Here is a 25,493-nt window from a genome sequence, read left to right on the forward strand (position 1 = left end):
TAAAGGACATATATATTCCAAACAATATGATATAATCTCTATAACCAAGGTAGTAGGGACGAGGAGTAAACGGAGGGAGTAGTAAATTTTTATCCTCGTCCTGCAAGCCACCGCGCACATGGGCGAGGGAGCGGGCGTAAGGCGGAACAAGCTTCACCTCATCCTGCGAGCCATCACGCCCGTGGGCGGGGGAGACGGCGTACTAAGCAAGCTTCTCCTCGTTCTGCGAGTTGACGGGACACATCAAAAGTACTCCAGTGTATAGAGCCTTGCCTCTAAGGTAGGCCCCACATCCTGCGAGCGTCGCCTTCATTCCCACACTGCCATCTTCACCTGCACCACCGGAAGAGCATCATCATCACCGTTTCCTCGGATGAAGCTGCGGCCTAATCGGCGCCACCAAAGAGGTTGTACACTAATCACCACATTTTCTTCTTGATTCGGTCTCACGGTGCGGCCGGCGCTCGGTCCCGAGCCGACACGGCGCGGCTCCATCCACGGCGGCATCGCCGGCCACTTCCTCCACGGCATCGCTCCCTCGGCGGTGACATCCACACCAGTAGGAGCTGCTGCTGCTTTAGCTCTCGCTCATGCTGCTGCTCTGCTCTTGCTCTCGGTCCCCTGCCTGGTCTGCTCTTGCTATTGCTCTTGCTCGTGCTGCTGCTCTTGCTCTTGCTCTTTCTTGCGATGCTGCTCCGATTTAGCTACACTTCAGTCGACTGAATCGACTTTTGGGTCAGTCGATTTTCAGGGGGAGGGGGGCTTGCCGGGGTGAAGGAAGAACCAGCCGCAGCGGGGAGGGGGCTCGCCTGAGAGGTACCCACTATCTATCTTAGGGTTAGGATGGGGGTGGTGGTCGCCGGCGGTGGCGGGACGTTGGCGTGGCAGTGGCGTGGGGATCGCCGGAGAAAAAGCTCGGCACGGGGGGCGGGGTGGGCTAGAGGGATGGCCGGAGCCGCGGCGGACCGGCAGTGGGGAGTGTTTTCGGGGCGGGCGGGGTGGCGCACCGCCGGCCGCGGGCGACAGGGGGCTGCAGCTATTTGTCCGGTGGTGGCTGGCGGCTCAGGGGGTGGAGGTTGAAGATGAACCGCATGCCCTTGATTTTTTATCCAACGGCTGCAAAATCGACTGACCAGAGATCAACAACTCAGTCGACCGACATGTAGCCTCACCTTGCTAGTGCATTCTGTTTCGACAACAAAATTCAGTTTCGACAGCAAAATTCAATTTCGACAGTTAAGTTCAGTTTCGACAGTTAAGTTCAGAGATGAGCGGCTGGTGTATTTTACATCTAGCACTTTGTGGTTATGTATTTTGCGTCATGTATTGGAGATGCTATTAGAATTCCACTCAGGTTAACGTTGTTCGTTGTCTCTCTTGTCCTGCTTCAGCCTCGGCGTCGTACAACTCACCTGAGCTGCTGCAACGACGAAACCCTCCATCCAGCGGAGCAGTACTTCGGGCTCCATCTCCAGACACCTAAGATCTTCTTCCCCTCCTCCGACAGCAAAGTCAGCCGGAGCATCCTCACCGGCCAACCCAATCACACTGAGATCGACATGGCTTCTCCAAAGAGGTTGTACACTTGTTGCATCTCTTTTTTACTCTACATGTTATATATATTATCCACTGAGCACACGGATTTTTTCCTTTAGTGTCTTCTTGAATGAAAGAACGTAGGAATTTTAATTTTCACTTGTCCTCCTTTCCAAATTCCTATTCATGAAGCACAAGACTAAGAGATAGTAGCATAATAGCATTATAACCGTACATTTTCTTGTGGGTTGACTTAATCTCACCATGCTTCTTTGCATCCTGTGATCTTCCAGTTGTTGTGAATCAAACACCCAGATTGGCAGAAATCCTGTGTTTTTAAATTCTCTGTTTTGCATGTGCATTCCTATCCTATTCCTATCTATTTCCTATCCCTGCATTGTTGGAATCCTCCAATTCAAACGATCCCTTACAGAATTACTTCTCTTACAGATAGTTGTCGAAGAAAACCTTGCGTGGTTTGTCCCGCTCCTGCTGCGCCGTCGTCCACCCCAGCTCAGCGGCTCCAACGACAGAAGGGTCTAGCACAGCAGGGATCCGGCCTCCAGACTGTCTTTCGCCGCCTCAAATCTTCTTCCCCGCCGTTGGCAGCCATGAAAACTGCATTACCATCATCAACCGAGCAGATGACCTCGAGGACTACACGGGTCCGCAAGAGAGGTCGCACTCTTTCGTGTCTGCTTACGTTATGCATCACTTAATATTACATGCTACTTTATCGTCCTGTTCACCGATTAGACTATGAGTCAGCTCCAAACTAATGGTCAAACTTGAGTTTTTAAATGGTTGTGGGGTACATATCGGGGCCGCTATCAATAGTATCTATCTACTATCTGGTTAATCTCCGGTGTCTACTATGAGTTTCATGTTGGGTGGGAAACAAACAGTAAAGAAGTCGTTATTTGCATTTTTTAACTGAAGCCATTATCTGCTTGCTATTATTGGTTTTGGGTCTATCCACAGGTTGCTACCATCACTCTGGATTTTTGCATGCAGTCCTTACATAATCTCACTATGTTTTATTCCTATGCATGACAGTTATTGTAAACAATGGAACTGAACATGTAGAGCAAAAGAGACGAGCCTTGTGTGGCAATAAAATTTCATGCATATGTCGCTCCATGGTAGGCGCAAAGGCAGCCCCCCTCCACGCATTTCGGATTGTAATTGAGAGGAAGATATCTGTTCTAAGGGGGATTCAGAAGGAGAAGACAACTCCTATTTACCCCCTGAGGTGTTTGCTCTAACTTGGCATGCTGATGTTGGTTATATCATGCATATGGTGTCTTGCATTGCTTACTTTATACATCAAATATGTCATCTTCTTAGTTTAGACATCCTTTGTGCGAATGCCATCTGTTTAGTTTATTCATCGTTTATGTGAATTATGCAACGCCATCTTGTTTAGCCAGTCATCTTATATGTAAATTATATCAGGCCATCCTTTTTTTGGTTACATATTACATTTCTCAACAATGTTAGTACATTCAACTGCTCTTCGTGTGCATCAGCCATTTGACATGGTGATGGCAAATTATGGAGTGAAAACAAGGTCTTCAGAGGAGACTATGCTATCTGACGAAGCGCATATCTCGCTGGTTACGGATAGCTCCTCAGAGGAGGATTCAGAGACAGATGACCAGTCCTATTCCCCCCCCCCCCGAGGTGTATGCTCTAACTTGGCAGGGTTATGTTGCTCATATCGTGCGTATGGTGTCTCGCATTGCTATTTCATTTGATTAGTTTAGACATGCTTTGTTTGAATGCCACCTGTTCAGTGTCTAATTACCATATATGTGAATTATGCATTTCCATCTTGTTGCAAGACATTATATATGTGAATTATACAATGCTATCTTGTTGCAAAGGCATTATATATGTGAATTATGCAATGCCATGTTGTTTAGCCAATCATCATGTATGTGAATTATATCATGCTATCGTTTTTTGTATTACGTGTTCCATTTGTCAACAACGTTTGTATATTCAACTACTCTTCCTGTGCATCAGCCATTTGAAGCGGTGATGGAAGTATCTGGAGTGAAAACAAGGTATTCAGAGCAGACAATGCTACCTGCTGAAGCAGACATCTTGTTGGTTACAAAGAGCTCCTCAGAGGAGGATTCAGAGACTGACGACCAATCCTATTTCCCCCCTAAGGTCTATGATCAAACTTGGCAGGGTTATATTACCCATGTCATGCATGTTGTCTTGCATTGCTTAGTTTTTACAGCATATATGGATTGCCATCTGCTTACTTGCTTACTATATAAATCATATATTTGAATTATATCATGCCATCATGTTTACATAGTACATACACATCATCTATCTAAATTATGGCATGGCAACCCATTTAATAAAGACATCATATAGTTATATCATCTCATCCTGTTTAGTGTTTATAGTCATCATATTTTGAATTATGGCATTCTATCCATGAATGTATGTGAATTATGGCATGCCAACCTATTTAATAAACACATTATATAGTTATGTCATGTCATCCTATTTACATAGTCTCATATTTTGAACTATGTCTTTCCATCTTTTTAGTTAGCCATCATAATGTGAAATTGTGTCATGCTATCCTATTTAGTTAGCCATCATATATGTGAAATTGTGTCATGCTATCCTGTTTGGTTAGACAACATAAATATGAATTATTTCATGCCCTCTTTTATTCCCCACTATCCATTGCACCTGTTTATCATACAATGTCTATACTTTCAATTACTTTTCTTGTTTATCACCATTTGAATTGGAGAGCGTGATGGCACTATCTAAGGGAGTAACAACACGGTCTTCAGAAAAGATAGTGCTACCAGTTGATGCAGATAGAACCATGGTTGTACTTGCCCAAGGACCAGATCCACCACACATAACCCAGACTCTCGCAGATTGTACCCCTACCCAGTTGGACAGAGAACCAGCTACACCCCTTCTAACCCCAACCCTGACAGATAGTAACCTAGTTCCAGTTGACACAGCACCGTCTCCACCACAGAGCACCCAAACACAAGCAGTTAGTAAGGGAACTGCAGTGCCCAAAGCACGAGGACCACCACTCCGAATCCCAACTCAAGGCTTAAAGGAGAAGAAGATTTGTTCTCAGGTCAGGTTCTGTAGCTATGGTTCATACTCCTTTGCTCTTGCATTACTGTACTTACTCATACCAACTATTTTAAAATTTGAAGGATGGAATTGAAACTCCAATGGTGCAACAGGTATGTTTTAAACCTGTTTCTTTAACTAGTTTGCTGTTGTAACCTGCTCTATGTCGATTTCAGTTTCAATTGAATAAACAGTTATGTTCTCATGTCATGCACATAACAAGTGTTGTTATTGCTCTCTAGTTACCCACACTTATATTCTGTCTATTTTGCTTTCTCTTGAACAAATATTATTTGAACTGTGTCTCTATCTTGATTTGGCAACAAAAACTAGAATGATATAGACCATAAAGTGAATTGAGTCTCTATCTTGATTTGAACTCTGTCTCTATCTTGATTTGAAGCTGAAGGACTGAGGAAGTCCCTGCAGAATTCAGATGCATATTTTCTGGTGCAACAGCAAGCGCTGGAGGATTTAAGCGCCAAACAAGAGAAATTGAATAAGCTTGCTAAGCATCTTGCCAGCATTATGGGTACCCAGGCTATTGTTTCTTGAGATCTTCTGAAGTGGTTTCAGTTATGGATTTGTTTTGCTGCGGTGTTTATTTGCGCTGGTCGCCAACTTTGACAACCAGTGTATATGATATGCTGCTTTGTTCCCTATATTTGCACTGGTGGCGAACTTTGATGCCCAGTGGATGTAATATGTGTAATAGCCGTGATAGCCTAGCGTTAGTTGCTTCCTTATTTATTTCCTTGTTGTCTTGTTTATTTGTTTGCTTGTAGTCATGGCAGTTCTTTTTCCGCGGTTAGCTAGTGGCTGCAATAACCTATTTTTTAAAACTAGGCCAAAATAACCATGGGCTAATATTTACTGTAGTGACACTGGGCCTCCTACTGGCCGTAGAAACAGTGGACCTTCTACGGGCCGTAGAAACAATGGGCCTTCTACGGGCCATAGAAACAATGGGCCTTCTGCGGGTCGTATCATCAGTGGGCCTTATACGGGCCATATGATCGATTGGCCAAACATGGGCCAAACAGACCGCATTATGGCCGTAAATGGGCTAGAGTTGGAATCGCACGTTCATGGGCCGACCATAACGGGCCATCGTTAATAGGCCGTATCTGATGACGCTATGAAAACAGCCCAACGTATTAACGGACCACAAACGGGCCGACTGTAACCATGGGCTGAATTTGGCCCACAAGCAGAAAATGACAGTAACGGGCCGTAAGTAAACGAATGCTGGAAACGAGCCCAAGAATAAATGGGCTCTGAGAAGGCCGAAAGATAACATGGGCTGGAAACAGCCCAATGGAATAACGGGCCGTTAATGGGTATTAAGTGATACATTGTTCATTACGGGCCAGTTTCACCATGGGCCGTTAATGGGTGTAAAGTGATACACTGTTCATTATGGGCCAATTTCACCACGGGACGTTAATAGGCCAAGAGTTACATAGGGCCTCATATGGGCCGAAAGACGTCATGGGACATACATGCGCCAGAAGTGAAAACAGGCTGGAATCATATTGGATGGCCCAGATGACGCTACTAGGCCTAATTCGGATAGGGCGTAACGGGCCTTGGGGTTAGAGGGCTGTAAATGGGCTATATGCGAACAGGCCATTAACAGGCTTTCCATGGGCCGGCCCGCCACCTTTTAACCAAGTCAAACGGGCCGGCCTTTTCACAAGAATGGGCCTCTGTCGGGCCGTGCCACGTGTCGACGTATCATAGGCACCTTCCGTCCAATGAGTGGATGACATATGTCCCAACGATGAGCCGACACGTGTTTCCTACAGCCAATGATGATTTTACACGTGGAAAATCCCCATTGGTCGGGGCTGTTAACGGGTTATCGGATCCAAAACCCGACCCGATAGCTTAACGGCGTTCTGTTACGGTGGATGCCACGTGTCGGTCACCCTTGACGAAAGCACTTCTGTGACGCGCGATTTATCGTCATGGAAGTGGACACTTCCGTGATGATAATTTTGGTAATGTCATGGAACACTTCTACGACATCATAGGTATGACTATCTTGATTCTGTCATAAAATCGTCATGGATGTACGTGCATGACAAAAAACGTGACCTACTATGACAAACACGTATCATCATGGAAGTGTATTTTTTTGTAGCGAGTATTTGTTTTATTTGGCATTATGCCCTATTTTGTAATAAATGTATTACTCCTAGACTATCGATGTAATAAAGAGATGTGTGTTATTTCTCTTATTTCATCGAGTACTGTGTGTGCTAGCATGTCGATCCAGGGACTAGCACGGTAAGCACAGAGACTTTGACCATTACCGGGTTGGATCGCCACATTTGTATTGCTGCCATTAAGGATAAAAAGATGGGATTTTTACCATATTGATTGGATCTATCCCTCTACATCATGACATCTTGCTTTAGGTATTACTCCGTTCTTGTTAACTTAATACACTAGATGCATGTTGGATAGCGGTCGATGTGTGGACTTATAGTAGTAGATGCAGGCAGGAGTCGGTCTACTTGTCACGGACATGATGCCTATATTCATGATCATTGCCTTAGATATCGTCATGATTATTCACCTTTCTATTAATTGCTCAATAGTAATTTGCTCACCCATCGTATGCTTTCTTTCAAGAGGGAAGCCTCTAGTGAAAACTATGGCCCCCGGGTATACTTTTACCATATTATTTCCAGATCTATAAAACCCCAAACCCAAAAATACCTTGCTGCAATTTATTTACCTTTACTTTATTTTGCACTTTTATTTATCTTTTATACCTATCACTATCAGATCTCATCCTTGCAAGTAACTATGAAGGGATTGACAACCCCTTTATCGCGTTGGGTGCAAGTATTTGTCTGTTTGTGCAGGTGCTATCATTGGAGAGTAGTGTGTTCCTCCTATTGGATTTGATACCTTGGTTCTTAACTAAGGGGAATACTTATCTCTACTTTGCTGCATCACCGTTTCCTCTTCAAGGGAAAAACCAACGCAAGCTCAAGAAGTAGCAGGAAGAATTTCTGGCGCCCTTGCCGGGGAGATTCTAAATCAAGCCTACCAAGTACCTATCATAAAGTCGCATCTTTCGCATTACATTATTCATCATTTGCCTCCCATTTTCCTCTCCCCCACTTCTAAAACATTTTCAGAAAACACATAAATATTTGCATTTTGCCCCTTTGTCGTTCGTCTTTCTCTTTGATTTTTATTTGCTTTTGTGCTCCATAGCTTGCTTTGCCACGATGTCTCAATAAAATACTAAGTTCTGTGACTTTTCCAACACTAATATTAATGATTAGTGTTGGAAAAGTCACTAGGTATAACAGATAAATAAAAGTGCAAAATAAAGTAAAGGTAAATAAATTGCAGCAAGGTATTTTTGGGTTTGGGGTTTTATAGATCTTAAAATAATATGGTAAAATTATACCCGGGGGCCATAGGTTTCACTAGAGGATTCTCTCAAGATAGCAAATAATACGGTGGGTGAACAAATTACTGCCGAGCAATTGATAGAAAAGCGCAAAGTTATGATGATATCTAAGGCAATGATCATGAATATAGGCATCATGTCCGTATCAAGTAGACCGAAACAATTCTGCATCTACTACTATTACTCCACACATCAACCGACTCCTGCCTGCATCTGGAGTATTAAGTTCATGAAGAACAGAGTAACACATTAAGTAAGATGACATGATGTAGCGGAATTAACTCAAGCAATATGATGAAAACCCCATCTTTTTATCCTCTATGGCAATAATACAATACGTGTCTTGCGGCCCCTACCGTCACTGGGAAAGGACACCACATGATTGAACCCAAAGCTAAGTACTTCTCCCATTAAAAGAAAAACCAATCTAGTTGGCCAAACCAAACTGGTAGTTCGAAGAGAATTACAAAGATATCAAATCATGCATAAAAGAATTCAGAGATAAATCCACAATTCATCGGATCTCGGCAAACACACCGCAAAAGAGTATTACATCGGATAGATCTCAAATAACATCGAGGAGAACATGGTATTGAGAATCAAAGAGAGAGAAGAAGCCATCTAGCTACTAGCTATGGACCTGGAGGTCTGAGGTAAACTACTCACTCTTCATCGGGTCCATAGCTAGATGGCTTCTTCTCTCTTTTTGGATCTCAATACAATGTTCTCTCCCTCTCTTGTGGAGAACTATTCATTGTAATCTTCTTTTTGCGGTGTGTTTGTTGAGACCGATGAATTGTGGGTTTATGATCAAGTCTAACTATGAATAATATTTGAATCTTCCCTGAATTCTCTTATGTATGATTGGTTATCTTTGCAAGTCTCTTCGAATTATCAGTTTGGTTTGGCCTACTAGATTGATCTTTCTTGCAATGGGAGAAGTGCTTAGCTTTGGGTTCAATCTTGCGGTGTCCTTTCCCAGTGATAGTAGGGGCAGCAAGGCATGTATTGTATTGTTTCCATCGAGGATAACAAGATGGGGTTTTCATCATACTACATGAGTTTATCCCTCTAAATCATGTCATCTTGCTTAAGGCGTTACTCTGTTTTCATGAACTTAATACTCTAGATGCATGCTAGATAGAGGTCGATCAGTGGAGTAATAGTAGTAGATGCAGGCAGGAGTCGGTCTACTTGTCTTGGACGTGATTCCTATATACATGATCATGCCTAGATATTCTCATAACTATGCTCAATTCTGTCAATTGCTCAATAGTAATTCGTTCACCCACCGTAGAATACTTATGCTCTTGACAGAAGCCACTAGTGAAACCTATGGCCCCCGGGTCTATCTTCATCATATTAATCTTCCAATACTTAGTTATTTCCTTTGCTTTTTTACTTCCCTTTTATTTTACTTTGCATCTTTATCATAAAAATACCAAAAATATTATCTTATCATATCTATCAGATCTCACTCTCGTAGGTGGCCATGTAGGGATTGACAACCCCTTATCGCGTTGGTTGCGAGGATTTATTTGTTTTGTGCAGGTACAAGGGACTCGCGCGTAGCCTCCTACTGGATTGATACCTTGGTTCTCAAAAACTGAGGGAAATACTTACGCCACTCTGCCGCATCATCCCTTCCTCTTCGGGGAAAAACCAATGCAGTGCTCAAGAGGTAGCAAGAAGGATTTCTAGCGCCGTTGCCGGGGAGTCTACGCAAAAGTCAATATACCAAGTTGAAGGAAATATGCCCTAGAGGCAATAATAAAGTTATTATTTATTTCCTTATAATCATGATAAATGTTTATTATTCATGCTAGAATTGTATTAACCGGAAACATAATACATGTGTGAATACATAGACAAACAAATTGTCACTAGTATGCCTCTACTTGACTAGCTCGTCAATCAAAGATGGTTATGTTTCCTAACCATGAACAATGAGTTGTTATTTGATTAACGAGGTCACATCATTAGTTGAATGATCTAATTGACATGACCCATTCCATTAGCTTAGCACCAGATCGTTTAGTATGTTGCTACTGCTTTCTTCATGACTTATACATGTTCCTATGACTATGAGATTATGCAACTCCCGTTTGCCGGAGGAACACTTTGGGTGCTACCAAACGTCACAACGTAACTGAGTGATTATAAAGGAGAATTACAGGTGTCTCCAAAGGTAGATGTTGGGTTGGCGTATTTCGAGATTAGGATTTGTCACTCTGATTGTCAGAGAGGTATCTCTGGGCCCTCTCGGTAATACACATCACATAAGCCTTGCAAGCATTACAACTAATATGGTAGTTGTGAGATGATGTATTACGGAACGAGTAAAGAGACTTGCCGGTAACGAGATTGAACTAGGTATTGGATACCGACGATCAAATCTCGGGCAAGTAACATACCGATGACAAAGGGAACAACGTATGTTGTTATGCGGTCTGACCGATAAAGATCTTCGTAGAATATGTAGGAGCTAATATGGGCATCCAGGTCCCGCTATTGGTTATTGACCGGAGACGTGTCTTGGTCATGTCTACATTGTTCTCGAACCCGTAGGGTCCGCACGCTTAAGGTTACGATGACAGTTACATTATGAGTTTATGCATTTTGATGTACCGAAGGTTGTTCGGAGTCCCGGATGTGATCACGGACATGACGAGGAGTCTCGAAATGGTCGAGACGTAAAGATTGATATATTGGAAGCCTATATTTGGATATCGGAAGTGTTCCAGGTGAAATCGGGATTTTACCGGAATACCGGGAGGGTTACCGGAACCCCCCGGGAGCTAAATGGGCCATAGTGGGCCTTAGTGGAAAAGAGAAGGGGCTGCCCTAGATGGGCTGCGCGCCTCCCCCCTCCCCTAGTCCTATTAGGACTAGGAGAGGTGGCCGGCCCCCTCATCCTCTTTTCCCCTCCGAGGAATCCTAGTTGGACTAGGATTGGAGGGGGAATCCTACTCCCAGAGGGAGTAGGACTCTCCTGCGCCTCCCTCTATGGCCGGCCAGCCTTCCCCCCTCTACTCCTTTATATACGGAGGTAGGGGACAGCTCTAGACACACAAGTTGATCCACGTGATCTATTCCTTAGCCGTGTGCGGTGCCCCCTGCCACCATATACCTCGATAATACTGTAGCGGAGTTTAGGCGAAGCCCTGCTGCTGTAGTTCATCAAGATCGTCACCACGCCGTCGTGCTGACGGAACTCTTCCCCGACACTTTGCTGGATCGGAGTCCGGGGATCGTCATCGAGCTGAACGTGTGCTCGAACTCGGAGGTGTTGTAGTTTCGGTGCTTGATCGGTTGGATCGTGAAGACGTACGACTACTTCCTCTACGTCGTGTCATCGCTTCCGCAGTCGGTCTGCGTTGGGTACGTAGACAGCACTCTCCCTCTCGTTGCTATGCATCACATGATCTTGCGTGTGCGTAGGAAATTTTTTGAAATTACTACGAAACCCAACACAAGTACCCACCACAATCCCTATCTCCTGCATTACATTATTTGCCATTTGCCTCTCGTTTTCCTCTCCCCCACTTCACCCTTGCCGTTTTATTTGCCCTCTCTCTCTCTATCCTACCTCTCTTCCCCGTTTGCCTCTTTTTGCCCTTTGCACTTTCTGTCGTTATGTTTGAAATAGGGGAAATTATAGTCGATATGGACAATAATAATGTCATGAAAAATTCTAATGCTCCTGCTAAAGAACCCCCCATCTTACATACACTAAAAAATTCGTGTTGGTACTGGTAGTATTTTTGGAAAAGGAGTTATTCTAGATTTCTTTACTTGTGCCGGTGCTTTACCTTCTATGGGAACTTCTATGGGTAGTTCTATCCTTCATAGAACTAGTAGTCTTGAGGACGCTATTTCCATGCATGTAGTTGAACTTGAAAGACAATTCATGCACTTGCATCCTTGCATTCAAAGGAATCTCCTAGAATTTTCTAATATTGAGCATTCTTCTGTTAAGCGTGCCGCTACTATCTTTTTGGCTCATGAGTTTAGATTCATAATAAGAGAAGCCAAAGAAATCTTTGCGCATTATAGGGTAGACGCTTGCCGTCCTCCCATAGAGGCTATCCTTTTTGATCAAGAAGTAATAATGCTTTTTCAATCTCTAAACTATGTTGCTTTCAATGAAAATCTTAGAAAAAGGGTTCCTACCAATGTTTTAGTTGATAGAATTTCTGAGCTTAATGATGATTTGGCCATTCGAAATAATGAACTAGGATATTCTCTTGAATATAGGCTCACAAAGTTCTGTCAAAAGAATGCTTATAATGATGAATTGGTTGTGCAATACGAAGGACCAAAGGAGGAACCTATACCTCCCAAGGTTGATCTTGGGGACTTTTGCCCCATTAAATTTAGCCCTTTTGATTACTTTTGCTTGCCTCAAAGAAAACTTGCCGCCGAACGTAGAGAATATGATATGAGTTTTAATGATCTATCTTACTATTATGGCGATACCTAGATATATCCTTGCTTTTGATGCCTAGCTAGGGGCGTTAAACGATAGCGCTTGTTGGGAGGCAACCCAATTTTATTTCTATTCCCTGATTTTTTTCTCCTGTTTAGTAATAAATAATTTATCTAGCCTCTGTTTAGGTTGTGTTTTTTGTGTTTAATTAGTGTTTGTGCCAAGTAGAACCGTTGGGAAGACTTGGGGAAAGTCTTGATATCTTGCTGTAAAAAACAGAAACTTTAGCGCTCACGAGAACTGCTGCCATTTTTATTTGGAAAGTGATATTGTGTTAATTATTTTTGCATATGATTAATAGATAAATTCCTCACGTCCAGAAATATATTTTAGAATTTTTGGGGTTCCAGATCTTGCGCTAGCTACAGATTACTACAGACTGTTCTGTTTTTGACAGATTCTGTTTTTCGTGTGTTGTTTGCTTATTTTGATGAATCTATGGCTAGTAAAATAGTTTATAAACCATAGAGAAGTTGTAATACAGTAGTTTTAACACCAATATAAATAAAGATTGAGTTCATTACAGTACCTTGAAGTAGTCTTTTGTCTTCTTTCGCTAACGGAGCTCACGAGATTTTCTACTTTAAGTTTCGTGTTGTGAAGTTTTCAAGTTTTGGGTAAAGATTTGATGGATTATGGAACAAGGAGTGGAAACAGCCTAAGATTGGGGATGCCCATGGAACCCCCAAGATAATCTAAGGACACCTAAAAGGCAAAGCTTGGAGATGCCCCGGAAGGCATCCCCTCTTTTCGTCTACTTCTATCGGTAACTTTACTTGGAGCTATATTTTTATTCACGACATGATATGTGTTTTTCTTGGAGCGTCTTGTATGATTTGAGTCTTTGCTTTTTAGTTTACCACAATCATCCTTGCTGTACACACCTTTTTAGAGAGCCATACATGATTTGGAATTTGTTAGAATACTCTATGTGCTTCGCTTATATCATTTGAGTTATATAGTTTTGCTCTAGTACTTCACTTATATCTTTTAGAGCACGGTGGTGGATTTGTTTTATAGAAACTATTGATCTCTCATGCTTGACTTAGATTATTTTGAGAGTCTTAAATAGCATGGTAATTTTCTTAAATAATCCTAATATGCTAGGTGTTCAAGATGAATAAAAATTTTCTTATGAGTGTTTTGAATACTAAGAGAAGTTTGATGCTTGATGATTGTTTTGAGATATGGAGGTAATAATATCAAAGTCGTGCTATTTGAGTAGTTGTGAATTTGAGAAATGCTTGTGTTGAAGTTTGCAAGTCCTTTAGCATCCACGTATGGTAATCGTTGTGTAACAAATTTGAAACATGAGGTGTTATTTGATTGTCTTCCTTATAAGTGGCGGGCGGGGACGAGCGATGGTCTTTTCCTACCAATCTATCCCCCTAGGAGCATGCGCGTAGTGCTTTGTTTTTGATGACTTGTAGATTTTTGCAATAAGTATGTGAGTTCTTTATGACTAATGTTGAGTCCATGGATTATACGCACTCTCACCCTTCCATCATTGCTAGCCTCTTTGGTACCATGCATTTCCCTTTCTCACATTGAGAGTTGGTGCAAACTTCGCTGGTGCATCCAAACCCCGTGATATGATATGCTCTATCACACATAAACCTCCTTATATCTTCCTCAAAACGCCCACCATACCTACCTATTATGGCATTTCCATAGCCATTCCGAGATATATTGCCATGCAACTTTCCACCATTCCGTTTATCATGACACATTCATCATTTTCATATTGCTTAGCATGATCATGTAGTTGACATAGTATTTGTGGCAAAGCCACCGTTCATAATTCTTTCATACATGTCACTCTTGGTTCATTGCATAACCCGGTACACCGCCGGAGGCATTCATATAGAGTCATATCTTGTTCTAAGTATCGAGTTGTAATTCTTGAGTTGTAAATAAATAGAAGTGTGATGACCATCATTCATAGAGCATTGTCCCAAATAAAAAATAAAAATAAATAAGGGAAAATGCTACTATCCTTTTTCCACACTTGTGACAAAAATGGAGCATGACTAAACTATATGATTTTGTAGGGATGAACTTTCTTTGGCCATGTTATTTTGAGAGGACATAATTGCTTAGTTAGTATGCTTGAAGTATTACTATTTTTATGTCAATATGAACTTTTATCTTGAATCTTTCGGATCTGAATATTCATACCACAATTTAGAAGAATTACATAAAAATTATTCCATGTAGCACTCCGCATCAAAAATTCTGTTTTTATCATTTACCTACTCGAGGACGAGCATGAATTAAGCTTGGGGATGCTTGATACGTCTCCAACGTATCTATAATTTTTGATTCCTCCATGCTATATTATCTACTGTTTTGGACATTATTGGGCTTTATTATCCACTTTCATATTATTTTTGGGACTAACCTATTAACCGGAGGCCCAGCCCAGAAAAGGAATATCAAACGGAGTCCAAACGGAATGAAACCTTCGGGAACGTGATTTTCACACTGAACATGATCCAGGGGACTTGGACCCTACTCAAGAAGCAAGGGAGGAGGCCACGAGGTAGGGGGGTGCGCCTACCCCCCCCCATGCGCACCCTCCACCCTCATGGGCCCCCTGTTGCTCCACCGGCATACTCCTTCCTCCTATATATACCTACATACCCCCCAAACGATCAGATACGGAGCCAAAACCCTAATTCCACCGCCGCAACTTTCTGTATCCACGAGATCCCATCTTGGGGCCTGTTCCAGAGCTCCACCGGAGGGGGTATCCATCACGGAGGGCTTCTACATCATCACCATAGCCCCTCCGATGAAGTGTGAGTAGTTTACCTCAGACCTACGGGTCCATAGTTATTAGCTAGATGGCTTCTTCTCTCTTTTTGGATCTCAATACAATGTTCTCCCCCCTCTCTTGTGGAGAACTATTCAATGTAGTCTTATTTTTGCGGTGTGTTTGTTGAGACCGATGAATTGTGGGTTTATGATCAAGTCTATCTATGAAAAATATTTGAATCTTCTTTGAATTCTTTTATGTATGATTGGTTATCTTCGCAAGTCTCTTCGAATTATTAGTTTGGTTTGGCCTACAAGATTGATCTTTCTTGCAATGGGAGAAGTGCTTAGCTTTGGGTTGAATCTTGCGGTGTCATTTCCCAGTGACAGTAGGGGTAGCAAGGCACGTATTGTATTGTTGCCATCGAGGATAACAAGATGGGTTTTTCATCGTATTGCATGAGTTTATCCCTTTACATCATGTCATTTTGCTTAAGGCGTTACTCTGTTTTCATGAACTTAATACTCTAGATGCATGCTGGATAGCGGTCGATGAGTGGAGTAATAGTAGTAGATGCAGGCAGGAGTCGGTCTACTTGTCCCAGACGTGATGCCTATATACATGATCATGCCTAGATATTCACATAACTATGCTCAATTCTGTCAATTGCTCAACAATAATTCATTCACCCACCGTAGAATACTTATGCTCTTGAGAGAAGCCACTAGTGAAACCTATGGCCCCCGGGTCTATCTTCATCATATTAATCTTCCAATACTTAGTTATTTCCTTTGCTTTTTTACTTCGCTTTTATTTTACTTTGCATCTTCATCATAAAAATACCAAAAATATTATCTTATCATATCTATCAGATCTCACTCTCGTAAGTGGACGTGTAGGGATTGACAACCCCTTATCACTTTGGTTGCGAGGATTTATTTGTTTTGTGCAGGTACGAGGGACTCGCGCATAGCCTCCTACTGGATTGATACCTTGGTTCTCAAAAATTGAGGGAAATACTTACGCTACTCTGCTGCATCCTCCCTTCCTCTTCACGGAAAAACCAACGCAGTGCTCAAGAGGTAGCACAGATGTCCTAGTGTGAGGAGTTAGTCGTGGAGCCATCGCAACTAGGTTAGCTTAAAGGGGTTCAACAGGACAAAGGACATAGGGAGTTTATACTGGTCCGGCCCCTTGCGGTGAAGGTAAAGGCCTAATCTAGTTTGAGGTGGTATTGCTTGTGCCTCGATAACCAGGGAGCGAATATGCTTGACCTAGCTTTCGATCAGTTGTTTCTTGCCCTTAGCCACCTTCCGGTCGTCCCTTTATATACACAAGTTGACGCCCAGCGGCCTACAGACTCCCGGCCGGCTCATAAACGTGTCTGATCCGGTGACTAACTACACTTTACTTATAATACAAGTCATACATATATGGCGGTTTTATCCCTATGGGCCTTAAGCCGCCCTTGGGCCTTGGGCCCTTTAGTGAATCTGCTTCATGAACCGCCATCGTTAACATCTTCATGGGCTTCAGTTTGATGAACCGCCATCGGGATAACCCATCCCCTCCTGGGCGGGTCATGCCTAATATTTATATCCCTAACATTAGGCCCCAAGTTGTTTTGAACATGTTCATGTCAATCTTCAACACTTCAGAAAAAATCCTTCTTCACCTGCTTATGTAAGATATTGTAACCCGCCGTGACATCATCTCCTGGAATTTCGGAGACCCGCCATGAAGTCACTGTTTTTAATTTTGTAGAATACCCAGCATATCTTAATGGATCCTTATCTTTAATAACCATCTTGAAAATCGAGGCATTTTCGTTGTCACATATCCATTTTTTGGTCTCCTTGATTCCCGCGCATGTCACTTATCCTTCCATCCTTATAAATAAGGCCAGGGTCCCTTTCTTTGCTCCCCCCTTGCCTCTTCGTCTCTTTCTTCTTCCTTGCATCACTCTAGCACCCGAGCTCCGCCATCGTCCTCGACCTCCGCTACTGCATCGACAACGGCCACTGCATCAACCTGATGTGTCCAGAGTTTGGTCCCGCGCCTACGCTGCTTAACTTCTCAAGTAAGTTTTCCTCCTTCACTTTCCTTTAGATCTCGTTAGAGTTTCCTGCAAGTTCATCAGAGTACATCCTTGTTCTTCGTTGTAGCTTGTTACTTTGATTCAAACTTAGCACTCCTCCTACACGGCGGCAACCGTGATACTTGTTTTTGTTATTAGACCATCTCCTTCGCGTAAGAAAAAACCAAACTGAACATATGAACTATTCGAGCACTATAATTTAGGTCAAAAATATTTTCCATTATCCGAAGTATCGCAAATCCGAAATCCTAGCATCCATCTGTGAAACCTGTTTGCTTCAACAGTTAGTAGAATTCGCTCTTGATAGATCTTGAATACCATTGCTGTCATGGCGGCTTACATCACCAATTATAATTTAGTCATATGGCATTAGGCCCCGTTTAAGCCGTAAACTTGAATATATACTGCAACATTCATTTCTGGCTTAATGAAAACAACCTAAACCGGCAAATTTTCTTTCTTTTAGGCTTCCTCCTTCACAATGCCAAAGACAGTCACTTCATGCAATTGGGTTCTTTCTATTGTCACCGAAAACACGCTCAAGGACTTTGTCAAAATCGGCTTTTTACCAGCCAAAGACATCCTGCATTGGCGCGCTCCCAAACAAAACAAAGAAATACCTCACCCAAAGGATGGTGAGGTCATTGTTTTTACTAACCACATGAATCGGGGCTTCTTACCGCCCGGCTCAAAAAATTTCCGAGACGTTCTGCACTTCTTTCTACTCCATCCTCAAGACATCGGACCCAATTTCATGTCAAACATTTGCAATTTTCAAGTCTTCTGTGAAGTCTACCTTCAAGATGAGCGTAGTGTTGAACTCTTCAATGAATACTTTTATCTAAACCAACATAATGAGTTTACTAACGGACCTAGCTTAGAACTTGGCGGGGTCTCAATTCAACCAAGAAGAGATGCTGACTTCCCCTATGCTCGCCTGCCGAGTCACCCCAAAGATTGGAACCAAACATGGTTCTATTGTAAAGATACTTCTTCGGCTGATGAAAATCCACTGCCGGGTTATCGTGTCTAGCTGCTCGAGCCAAAGCATCGTCTTCCCAAAAAGCTTACCACCGCTGAACGTGCCAAACTTACTCCCACTATTGCAATGGGCAAAGCCCTGCTGGGAAATGGGTTAACTGGTATTGACTTGGTTCGGTGCTGGGTTTCTTGGCAAATCATACCCTTGAGCTGCCCATCGGGCATAATGTGCACTTCCTCGGGTAATGCAAAAGATCCACTGCGCCATAGCTCCATGTGCCTCACTGATGAGGCAATTAATGAAATGACAAAAGACCGATCTGAATGAGAGCTTGGGGAGATGCAGCAAAGTGGGGATGAACCCTTTCTGCAAACTTAACCCGCCACCAGATGTGAGTCTCTAAATTACTTACTTCACCTTATTACTTGTCGGAGTAATGGGCACGGGTAGGCTAACCCAATCCCAGAACCTTTCAAGACATTGAGGCAGACTGCGCCCCTCGAGATCCCAGGACGAAGAGCCGCCTTCTGAGGGTCGGCAGCGAGGCGGCCGGCTGCACACTCGCGGCTGAGTCCTCGGGACGACTTCAGGATGAGCCGACTCCTGACTAGCGACTTCCAGAGAAGCCGGCCTTGGGGAGTCGGCCCACGACGCTAACAACCCCCATGCCCTCATAAAGAGGGATGGGACGGGGAGTGGCCATAGTAAGGTCCACTCCCACCCCTTTTCCAAGGGCAGGCGTGGCTACAGTACACCGTACCCACCGAGATCTCCGCGCGGCGCGACACTATTGTCATGCCGGCCCTGACGTCAGCCCCAGGGGGCAGAGCCCTATGCCCATGATGGCCTGCTGGTACGACCCAGGGATGATGGGTCCCACCAGTCGGCGGGCGTATGAAAGACGGTGAAAGCACCACCTATCGGCCCGGATGGGAGTCGGCCACCAGAAGTCGTCCGGCCCCTCCCACAGGCCCCACGCGCCATTAATCAGACACGACAAGTAGTGGCCACAGTGATCGCCCGCCAGACGGCGGAGCTGTCGCCACGACCTCATGACCGAGCCCGCGTCATTAGAGGCACGGCTACAGTAATCTGCAGCCGGCAAAACCCGCCCGCGGCAGACGCGGCCTATTGGCTCCACACTGAGCTAGTCGGCGGGGCCCATCAGTCGGCGGGCCCCAGGAGTCGGCGGATAAGACGGCGGCCAGAGAGACTGACGGCTGGGCCCGCGCCCAGCCGGATTACCATTGTACCCCTGGGGGGTAGGCCTATATAAACCCCCAGGGCATCCGTGCAAAGGGTTGGAATCCACTAGCACTAGACCAGATCGTATAGGAAGGAGAGAGCTAGCCTTGCCTTCTCCTACCTCCAGGAAACAGCTCGAGGAGCAATCGTGTAAACACTTTACCATAGTGATCATGCGAAGACCCCGTAGAGCAGCAGTAGGGGTACTATCTCCCCGGAGAGCCCTGAAGCTGGGTAAGATTCGCCGGTGTGCATGTCTTCGCCTTATCCCGTTTCCAGGCACCGGCAACGTTCTACTCGCCCCCACCATGATAAGCCATCCTTTGGCATATGTCGCACCCAACCCCCGACATTTGGCGCCCACCGTGGGGCCTGGTGCACCGTCGCCCGGAGACCTGCTCTGGACGGGAACCCTTTTTCTCCCTGGCGAGCGCAGCCAGCCCAGCGCGCCAGGCGGAGTTTGCGTTGACGCGCTGCACGGCGCTGAGATCGCCTGCACAGCCAGCTGCCTCGCCGATCTTGTCGGTGAGGTTTTCCTCTCTGACGAACCTACATCCAACGCAGGCACGGGCGGCCCCGAGAGACTCCTCGCGGGCCTCCTTGACCAACTCCACGTCGCCGGCGAGCCCGCCGTGGACTTGGAGTCTGTAGGCTCCACCGACCCAATGCTGGTCGACTCCGACACCGCGTCGCTCGACGTGTTCCCCACCAACGTGGTGGTCTACGACGAGCCTCTCCCTCGTGCGGAGAGCGACGGAAGCACCATCACCGAGGTGCTCATCATCGGTCATGATGAGCCTCCCGGCGGAGGAGCGCATGACCCACTTGGCGCGGCACTACAAGACCTGACTGCGCCCATTCCCGAAGACGCTGACGCGGAGACGTTGGAGGCGCGCCGCCTTTAGCTCGTCGAAGGCGCGAAGAAGCTGGCTAGCATGAGACGCTTGTCAGAAGCCTACCAGCGTGAGATGGATCGCGCTGTGGGTGGCTCGCCAGCCCCAGCTGGGCCCAGCCACCTTGGCGTGGTCCAGCAGCGCGGCGTGGCCATCGCCAACCTGTTCGGGGCAAATCGCCCTGTGTACGCCACACCTGTGGAGAACATTCGTGCCGCCCAGGCGGCGGCGGACGAGCTGGACAACTTCGAGGGTGAAGAGCGCCACCTGATGATGGAGCGAGTCCAGCGGCTCCTCGACGCGGCTGCCGCGCAGAACGAGGCCGGCTGCCGCACGGAGGCACCGCAGCGGCAAAACAACGACCTTCGCCGAGATCAAGGCGCGACGTCTCGGACGCCGACTGGTGGCGCCCGAGGAAGGAAAGACAAGGATCCGGCTGTCAGCCACAGTCGGACTCACATTACCATAGAGCGCGACCAAGACGGCCACCCGAGAGCAGCGGAACGACGGGACGACTGTCTGCCTCCTCCTCCTCGCAAGGAAAGGCGAGTCTCCCCGCCGCCTATTGACCATCTGACTCTCGGCGACCGCCTTGGCTGCCGATAGGGAGTCGGAGAAAACGACGCCCGCCACCGAATCGACCGACTTCACCGATCCCTGGCGCTGGAAGAAGAGGACGAGTTGGGTCCGCCTTGTTCCGGGCCCGGCATTCGAGACGAGCCCTTTCCCAAATGGTTCACGCTCCCAAGAGACATGCCCAAGTACACCGGCTCCGTGAAGCCGGAGGACTGGCTGGTTGACTACTCCACGGCTGTCAACATAGCGAACGGCAACAAGCGTGTCGTCGTAAAATATGTTCCGCTCATGCTCCAGGGCACGGCCCGGACATGGCTGAATAGCCAGAAGCCCCGCAGCATCAACAGCTGTGTCGACTTCACCGATGCATTCGTCCGCAACTTCACAAGCACGTACACGCCTCCTCCCAAGCCTCGTCAGCTTTCCTTGTGCATGCAAGGCCCCAACGAGTCGACTCGCGACTACCTCACGTGTTGGGCCGAGCTTCGGAACTCCTGCGAGGGCATGCACGAGGTGTAGGCTATCGAGTACTTCACCGCCAGGTGCAGAGAAGGCACCCTCCTCAAGCACAAGCTCCTCTACGACGAGCCAGGAACCCTCGACGAGCTGCTGATCATAGCAAACAAGTATGCCACGGCTGACTCCTCCGTGAAGGCGGAGATTCAAGTTAGCGCAACTGGCAAAGTGGCCCCTCAGGCTCCAAGAACTCCGGCAGGAGACGCCAGTCGGCGGCAACAGCAGAACGACCACAAGCGCAAGGCCTCGCAGCCGGCTTCCAGCAGCCGGCAGGTGGCGACAGTTGAAGACCAGCAGCCGGATGGGCAGCCTCCACCCGAGCGACAGAAAGGTGGCAAGCCCAACTGGTTGCCGGCTTTCTCATACGAGCAGACTCTGGATGGTCCTTGCAAGTTCCATAGCGGTACGAAGCCGTCGAATCACACCACCCGGAAGTGCCACTGGCTCACCAGGATCGCCAAAGGAGACGGCCTCCTACCTCCCCCGCCTGCTAGGCAGCAACCTCCGCCTCCGCCCCAGCAGCCGGCTGTCAGGCCAGTTGGTGCAGTATAAGACGAGTACCCCGAAGAGCACGGGCGGCAGGCGGCTGCAGCGACAAAGAGGTGAATGCAGTAGCATTAGAGACACCAGAGTTCATGCACTGGTCCGAGAAGCCTATCAGCTGGAGCAGAGCTGATCACCCAGAGGTGATGCCGAGTCCGGGCTCTTATGCCTTGGTATTGGATGCCACCTTTGCCACGGATAGACGAGCTGCTCGTTTCTCGCGAGTTCTGATAGACGGAGGCAGCAGCATCAACATCCTGTACAAGGACACTATGGAGAAGTTAGGAATCAAGCAAAGACAGCTTCAAAACAGCCGGACTGTGTTCCACGGCATTGTCTGTGCTCTTTCCTGCTCACCAATCGGCAAGATCCTGATGGACGTCCTCTATGGAGACAAAGATCACTTCCGCCAAGAGTCAGTTTGGTTTGAGGTGGTGGACCTCGAGAGCCCATACCATGCATTACTTGGCCGACCCGCCCTGGCCAAGTTTATAGCGGTCCCCCACTACGCCTACCTCAAAATGAAGATGACCAGTTCCAGTGGGATTCTGACCGTAGCCGGCGACTACTGGAAGTCGTCTGCCTGCGCGGCTGAGAGTAGTCGGCTGGCCGAGTCCCTGGTGATCGCGGCCGAGAAGCGGCTCCTTGACCGGGTTGTGGCGATGGCCAGCAAGCAACTAGAGGTGTCGCCTAACCCAAAGGAGTCGGAGGCTGAGGGTTCGTTCAAGCCGGCCAAAGAGACAAAGAAGGTACCCTTGGATCCAGAGCACCCAGAGAGGTACGCTGTCGTAGGCGCAAACCTCAACAGCAAATAGGAAGGCGAGCTCGTCGATTTCCTCCGTGAGAATCGGGACATCTTTGCATGGTCCCCCAAAGACATGCCAGGTGTACCAACGGAATTCGCCGAGCACAAGTTACATGTCCGATCTGATGCAAAGCCGGTCAGGCAGCCCTTGCGTCGCCTATCCAAAGAAAAGAGAAGAGTTGTCGAAGAAGAGATAGCCCGACTCCTAGCAGTCGGCTTCATTATGGAAGTATTCTTTCCAGAGTGGCTAGCCAACCCGGTCCTGGTACTGAAGAAGAACAAGCAGTGGCGAATGTGTATTGACTACACAAGCCTCAACAAGGCCTGCCCCAAGGACCCGTCTGCTTTACCAAGAATTGATCAGGTGATAGACTCCACAGCCGGATGCGAGCTGTTGAACTTTTTGGATGCATATTCAGGATATCACCAGATCAAGCTGAACCCGGCTGACAGACTGAAGACCGCCTTCATCACGCCGTTTGGAGCCTTCTACTACCTCACCATGACGTTCGGCTTGAGGAATGTCGGCACCACCTTTCAGCGTTGCATGCAGAAGTGCCTCCTCAAGCAACTCGGTAGAAACGCCCACGTCTACATGGACGATGTGGTGGTGAATACGGAAAAGCGTGTAACACTGCTGGAAGACCTCGAGGAGACCTTTGAGAACCTGCGCCGATTCCAGATCAAGCTCAACCCCAGAGAAGTGCGTCTTCGGAGTACCAGCCGGCCAACTCCTTGGCTTCCTGGTATCTGAACGCGGCATAGAGTGTAACCCTGTAAAGATCAAGGCCATTGAGAGGATGGAGGTACCCAGCCGACTGCTGGACGTGCAAAAGTTCACCAGCTGCTTGGCGTCCATCAGCCGATTCATCAGTCGGCTGGGCGAGAAAGCTCTCCCTTTATACCAGCTCATGAAGAAGACCACTTTTTTCGACTGGAACCACAAGGCGGACGAAGCTTTTCTCCAGTTGAAGAAGATGCTGACTACTCCACCCATTCTGGCGGCTCCGACTCCTAAGGAACCTATGCTCCTGTACATCACCGCCACTAGCTGGGTCGTCAGCATAGTCATTGTAGTGGAACGCAAGGAGGAAGGCAAGGCACTACCTGTCCAGAGACCGGTATATTACCTGAGCGAAGTACTGTCGGCTTCCAAGCAGAACTACCCCCACAACCAGAAGATGTGCTAGGGCGTGCACTTTGCCGCCAAGAAATTGAAGCCTTACATTCAGGAGCATCCAATCATTGTGGTCTGCACGGCCCCACTTGCCGAGATCATCAGAAGCCGAGATGCTTCTGGCTGAGTGGCCAAATGGGCCATAGAGCTGGCTCCCTACACCATCCACTACCAGCCCCGCACCGCCATCAAGTCACAAGCATTGGCCGACTTCCTCGTCGACTGGGCCGAGACCCAGTACCTACCTCCAGCGCCCGACTCCACCCATTGGCGGATGCATTTCGACGGCTCCAAGATGCGCATCGGCTTGGGAGCCAGTGTTGTCCTCACTTCTCCTAAAGGCGACAAGCTCAAATACGCACTGCAAATCCATTTTGCTGCCTCCAACAACGTCGCCGAGCACGAGGCGCTCATTCACGGGCTCCGGCTTGCCAAAGAACTTGGCATTCGCCGGATCCTGTGTTATGGAGACTCGGACTTAGTACTGCAGCAGTCGTCTGGCGACTGGGACGCCAAAGATGCAAACATGGCGAGTTACCGTTTCCTCATGGAGCAACTCAGTGGATATTTCGAGGGGTGCGAGTTCCTCCATGTGCCAAGAAACGACAACGACCAAGCAGACGCCTTGGCACGAATCGGCTCTACCCGCCAAGCAATACCATCCGACGTCGCCCTTCAACGCCTCCTCAAGCCGTCTGTCAAGCCTTCACGAGAATCAGACTCCATCTTCATGCTGGCTCCTCCCGAAGAAGTCGGATCCGACTCCAGAGCCCCGGTAGACGGTACGGGGATTTTGGCAGATGGCTCCAAAGCCGCCACAGTCGAGGCCGGCCCAGGGACGGCAGAACCCAGCCCGGGGACTGCGGCGGCCGGCCCGAAGATTCCAGAACTCGGCCCAAGAGCTGCGCCAGTCGGCCCGGGGACTTCATTAATCCAGCAAGCGGTTGTTGACTCCAGCCCGCCGCCTCCCAGCCCAGCCGCCCTCGTCCAAGTCGCAGTTCTGGCAGTCGAAGAAATAGCAGCACCCTCATGGGCCCAGCCCATCCTCAAATTTCTGGTGAGCAAAGAGCTGCCGACTGATGAGACCTTAGCTCGGCAAGTACAATGCCGAGCGGCAGCCTACACCATAGTCAACAGAGAGCTAGTCAGGCACAGCATCACTGCTGTCTACCAGCGCTGCATAGAGCCAGAGCAAGGCCAAGCAATTCTCAAAGACATCCATCAAGGCAAGTGCGGCCACCATGCGGCTTCAAGAGCACTCGTCGCCAAAGCTTTCCGACACGGTTTCTTTTGGCCAACGGCCTTAG

This window comes from Triticum urartu, chromosome 6, assembly GCF_003073215.2.
Source record: "Triticum urartu cultivar G1812 chromosome 6, Tu2.1, whole genome shotgun sequence".
Taxonomy (NCBI): Eukaryota; Viridiplantae; Streptophyta; class Magnoliopsida; order Poales; family Poaceae; genus Triticum; species Triticum urartu.